Genomic DNA, 5899 nt, shown 5'->3' on the forward strand with positions numbered 1-5899 from the left:
AATAAACCCCCAGAACTTGTTTTTAGCCTAGATTATGCGTTTTAGCTTCGTTTTTAGCGTTCTTTATATCCACGCGATCGTTGTGACGCGTAGAACAGTATTAGAGTAGTTTAGTGTCTGTTCTTATGTAGTGATGTACATGTTTCTTAGTTTTGTTAATGTTTGTTGGTATGCTTATTTTCGTGCATTGTTTTGGGCCATGTGTTCGTGAGTAGACGTGGATTCCATCTGAGGAGCCCCAGTAACCAGTACCCGGAGCAGCCGTCTTCGGAGCAGTTTGAGCAGCAGCCAGAGCAGTACGAGGAGGCAAGTATAACATGAACAACCCATCACTTTTAATTACAATTTCATACTGCATTTTAATACTGTATGCCTATAAGGACTTTCCTAGCCACTTTATATCCTTATATATATCCTTGGGTTGCATTTTGGTTAGTTGTGCTAGGTTGCTGCTGCGCTATAACACACCCGGGTCCTTTTAATTAATTTGATTAATGGTTTACTTGAATTAATTCTGAGAGTGGCACTCTGTGTGGCTTGAGTGGCTCACTTCTCGTTAAAAGATGTTTTTTTTAGAAACATGGTTTAGGGGGCCAGCACGGTGCTTAGTGCTTGGTTGGCCACTCTCCATAAGGACCGGTTCATAGAGCGACAACCTGGGACAACAGCGCTACCACAAGGCTAGAATGGGATAGACTTGGGCGTAATAATTAGATCTTTTGGTTTGGAGTAACTTACCTGCGGGGCAAGAGTAGTAAGCTTCAATGGTCCCTGCTCCTCCGGCTTGGTCTGTGCTTGGATTGCGCTCCTGTGCTTGTACCCCCGGAGGTGGGCCCCATCGTCGCCGACCTAACTCTCGCGGTTACGCTTACCAACGAGATTCTTTTTAAAGGCCTCGTAGTGAGTCGCTGGCCATCTCACCTAAGGAAGTGTGATGTACAACTAGGCGTAGCTCACGACTTGTGGGTAAAGATGTGCAACCTCTGCAGAGTGTAAAAACTGGTATACTAGCCGTGCTCACGGTTATGAGCGGCCCAGATCCTCCTTTTGATTAGTGAAGTTATCTCCTTCTGACGAGGGAGGTGCTTGCTTCTCGGGGGTTTACCTTGGTGGCTTGGTCTTGGTTTGGTTCTCAGTAGTAGTATAATTAATTCGGATTAATTACTATGTAACCGGGTTAATGGTAATTCATCACTCGTAGTAATAGCTTTAATAAAATTTTGCCAACACTTAAAAGCTAATGCAGTTGAGTTAGCCAGCCTAGAGCCTCATAGTTTGTGTTATACTTGTTGAGTACAAGTTGTGTACTCACTCTTGCCTCTTCTCTACTTTTTCCTCTTGGCTACGCTACTGCTCTGCTCAAGTTCCTGCCGACACGAGGGAGTTTCGTCCAGCGCTACCAGGACTACAAGGACTTCTAGGTGCTTCATCTCCCAGTCGACGTCCCTGTGGCGCCCTGCTTCAGCTTCGGAGAGCTTTATCGTACTTGTACTTCGCTTTCCGCTGTATCAGACTTTTATGTCATTATTGTAAATAAATAACATTCGTATTCGCTTTATTATGTTCTTTTACGTGATATGTGGCTATGATATACTGTTCATTCTGTTTGTATAGACGTGTGACTTGATCCTAGCACGTATATTATTCTTCGGTTTATGTTCTTTTATAAACCGGGTGTTACACTTGAGTGGCTCACTTCTCGTTAAAATGGTTTTGGTAGAAACCTGGTTTAGGGAGGGGCCAGCACGGTGCGTTAGTGCTTGGTTGGCCACTCTCCATAAGGACCGGTTCATATAGCGACAACCTGGGGACAACAGCGCTACCACAAGGCTAGAATGGGATAGACTTGGCTTACTAATTAGGTCTTTTTGGTTGGAGTAACTTACCTGCGGGGCAAGAGTAGTAAGCTTCAATGGTCCCTGCTCCTCCGGCTTGGTCTGTGCTTGGATTGTGCTCCTGTGCTTTACCCCCGGAGGTGGGCCCCATCGTCGCTGACCTAACTCTCGCGGTTACGCCTTACCAACGAGATTCTTTGTAACGGCCTCATAGTTAGTCGCTAGCCATCTCACCTAAGGAAGTGTGATGAACCTCTAGCGTAGCTCACGACTTGTGGGTAAAGATGTGCAACCTCTGCAGAGTGTAAAACTGCTATACTAGCCGTGCTCACGGTTATGAGCGGCCCAGATCCTCCTTTTGATTAGTGGGGTTGTCTCCTTCCGACGAGGGAGGTGCCTCTCGGGGTTACCTTGGTGGGTTGGTGTTTGGTTTGGTTCTCAGTAGCATCATGATTAATTCTGATTAATTACTATGTAACTGGGTTAATGGTAATTCATCAACTCGTAGTAAATAGCTTTAATAAAAATTTTGCCAAGATTAAAAGCTAATGCAGTTGAGTCAGCCAACCTTAGAGCCTCATAGTTTGTGTTATACTTGTTGAGTACAAGTTGTGTACTCACTCTTGCCTCTTCTCTACTTTTTCCTCTTGGCTACGCTACTGCTGCTCAGTTCCTGCCGACACGAGGGAGTTCGCTCAGCGCTACCAAGACTACGAGGACTTCTAGGCGTTCGTCTCCCAGTCGACGTCCCTGTGGCGCCCTGCTCAGCTTCGGAGAGCTTTTACCGTATTTGTACTTCGCTTCCGCTGTATCAGACATTTTTTGTCATTAATGTAATAAATAACATTCGTATTTCGATTTATTATGTCTTATTCGTGATATGTACTGTGATATACTGTTCATTCTATTGTATATACGTGTGACTTGATCCTGGCACGTATATGATTGCTCGGTTTATGTCCTTTTATAAACCAGGTGTTACAGTTCTTCAACAACTCAAGATATCATGATAGACACATTCAAGTTCACAAGCAAGAGCAAGGTATGAAATAACTTTTGTGCAGGATATTCTATCAGAAAGCTATCAGCTCACCTTAGTCCTGAGCTTTACTCGGGACGAGCAAAGGGCCAAGTGTGGGGGATCTTGTTGACGGTCATTAATGACCAATTTTGACCGTCAACTCTTGCACAAAAGGGAACCACAAAGTGGAATAAATGCTAGCATAGGGTTTATTTATCAACCAATTCCACATATGGTGCTTGAGAATGTGTGCAGGTGGTTTTGAACTAATTTTGCAGGTTTCAAGTACACTTTGGCCCGACATAATCGTAGAAATTATCAGAGCACCGATTTAGGCTCAAATGGACCAAGTGTAGCCCAAGAACCCAGTTCAGACCACTCAAGACAGGTCAAGCCCAACTGGGTTAAGACAAGGAGGCCCAGGACAGTCTGCTGGACGAAGCTGGGGCGGTTGGCCCACATGGCTGGCCGACCGACCTAATGGTCGGCCGACCAGGCCCATGGGCCCCACCACCTCAGCTTCGACATGTGGCGCCTCCCTACTGGTTGCTTAAGTCGGTTCCAGGTGCTTCAGCCCGTAGCTCCCTCATATAAATACAAGGGGGGGGGGGGTAGAGGAATGGAACACACACACCACACACATCACACCCTCTCAACTCACCTTTCTCCCTTGGAGCTTGAGGCCTTCATCCTAGATGCTTAGGTAGACTAGGAGGTGTAGAAGAAGAGGAGGAGAGTGAGGAGGAGTCGGGGGAAGTGCCGGTCTGTCGGCACTCTTCTCTGCTTGTACCTCGACGGATGCTTATTCGGTTGTAAGTGTTCGAGATTTTCTTTGTTTGTTTATTTGGAATTAGAGTTTAGATCGCAAGTTATCATCTCTGCCTTATATTAGTTGATGTATATGCTAACGAGTAGCATTTGATCTTAGCTTAAGACCCCGGATAGAAAAGGGTAGTCTTGGCCAGGGCTAAGGTTAGTAGGGAAAGGTGTAGACGTGGTGTCTAGGCTAGACTATACCACTCAGTTGTCTGATAGTCCCACAGTTTGTAGAGGTAGCCGGCAGGTGGTGACAGCCCTGTTCGAGTCTTTTAGTTATCCTCCACGTTCGGATATCAGATAGAGCACATATTAGAACTATCGATTTGCATAAGTCGGTCGATACCTTTAGCTCGAAGTATAAAGGCGACGTGATCTCTTCTTCTAGGCATAGATTCTAGATATAGAAAGTCCTCTCTTCTATCTTATCCACACCGGCGCGTGTGTCCTTGGATGAGCCTAACCTATAGATAGCGTACTCGCGTTCCTCAGTGGATACGATACCCTGGAATACTCTTGGGTGAAAGCTACAGTGGTATCTGTGCGCTTGCGGATTTTATTCGTGACGTTGTAAAATACCAACAGTGTGATCAAAGTTGAAGTCAAAGATTGAGCAACTGATCACTGGGGTTCCAGGATCCTCTCATATTGTAGCTACTAGTTCACCCCACGTGCTCCTTCTGGGGCGTGTGAGCTTCTCTGCGTAGCTGGTGAAGGGTGCTTTGCTGGGAGACTTCTCCCACATAGCATTTATGACGTTGACACTCTCTAGAGTCAATTCGGGTTGCTCCGGAATCTTCCCTAGTTCAGCAGCAGGAGTAGCAGCAGCCAGCTGAGCCAACTGAGTTTCAAGCATCTTGTTGAAACTTAGCTGGTTCTTGATGGCTGTGGAGGATCCGTCCATCTTGGCATGGATGGTCTCCATGGATTTGTCTGTAGCGGCCAACTTCTTCTGAAGGGACTCATTGATCTTCGCTTGGCCGTAGACAAGATCCCTTAAGGTAGGTTGGTTAGGATTGAAAGAATTTGAGTTTCCATTACCTCCTTGATATTCCACCCCTGACCTCCTTGTGGACGAAGCCCATTGCTATTACCATTAAGACATAGTGCTTCTTTTGGGTTTCCGGGCAGTTGTCACCCGAATATCCAACATTCCCGTAGACCTCGCATGTCATGCGAGTTTCTAAGGCTTGAAGTGTTTGCAATTGAGCCTTATCTTGGGAATAATCCTCGAATTTCTTGAGGAGGAGATCAATTTTCATCGGGAGCATATCAGCCTCCTTGATGGAGTGCATGCCTTGCTGATGTGGTTGGAGATGATCATCGCTCCAACCTTGGTTGGACACCATCTTCTCGATCAATGATGTAGCTTTTTCAATGGTCAGCGAGAAGAAAGCTCCACCCGCAGCGGCATCCACATGATCACGGGAAGATTGAGTCAACCCGTTGTAGAAGTTTTGGAGAATGAGCCAATTGTCCATTCCGTGGTGTGGACACGCCAGAATGTACTCCTGAAGTCTCTCACAAGCTTCAGGGATTAACTCATTTGATGCCTACTGGAAGTTCGAAATCCTTCTGCGAAGAGCATTGGTTTTGCCCGTCGGGAAGAACTTCGCGAGCAACGCCTTGGCACATTTGTCCCAAGTGTCCACAGCAGCCTTGTTAGCATAAAACCATTGCTTTGCTCTCCCTGACAGAGAGAACGGGAACAATCAGAGTCGGATAGCATCCTGAGATACTCCCTTGACAACAAAAGTACTGCAGAGCTCCAAGAACTGTTAGAGATGAGCGCTGGCATCCTCATTGGCCTTGCCATAGAAAGGGCTGACCTGCACCATCGTAATGAGACCCATCTTGATCTCAAAATTCTCTGCTGACGACGATGCAATGACTGGGCCATAGCTTGAGAAGCTGAGTAATCACGGAGTGTCTTCTGGGCCATAGCTTGAGAAGCTGACGACGATGCAATGACTGGTTCGGCTGCCGAGAGTGGTCTCCGTGGAGATACGAGACGAGCTTGAGTCCTCCTCAAAAGTGACTCTGGATCGGAATGAAAGTTTTGTGGCAAGTCGAAACTGGTCATATGCTACCCTGTTTTCACATCAACAAAGACAGAAAACAAAGCCATATTAAGCATGTTTAGCAAGCGAATACCAATTTCGATTTTGTTCATAACTTTGTCTATATACTTCAATCTGTGCCTTCCCCGCAATGGGCGCCAAAATGC

General features: G+C 46.3%; 1 non-coding gene across 1 annotated transcript; it reads left to right on the forward strand.

Annotated features, from left to right (window-relative positions):
* The first annotated feature begins 5151 nt into the window (after window positions 1–5151).
* LOC120668236 lies at window positions 5152–5258 on the forward strand. The gene has a single exon (XR_005672333.1). It is a non-coding gene; the product is annotated as a small nucleolar RNA R71 (small nucleolar RNA).
* Window positions 5259–5899: the final 641 nt, after the last annotated feature.

This window comes from Panicum virgatum, chromosome 3N (genome assembly GCF_016808335.1).
Source record: "Panicum virgatum strain AP13 chromosome 3N, P.virgatum_v5, whole genome shotgun sequence".
Lineage (NCBI taxonomy): Eukaryota > Viridiplantae > Streptophyta > Magnoliopsida > Poales > Poaceae > Panicum > Panicum virgatum.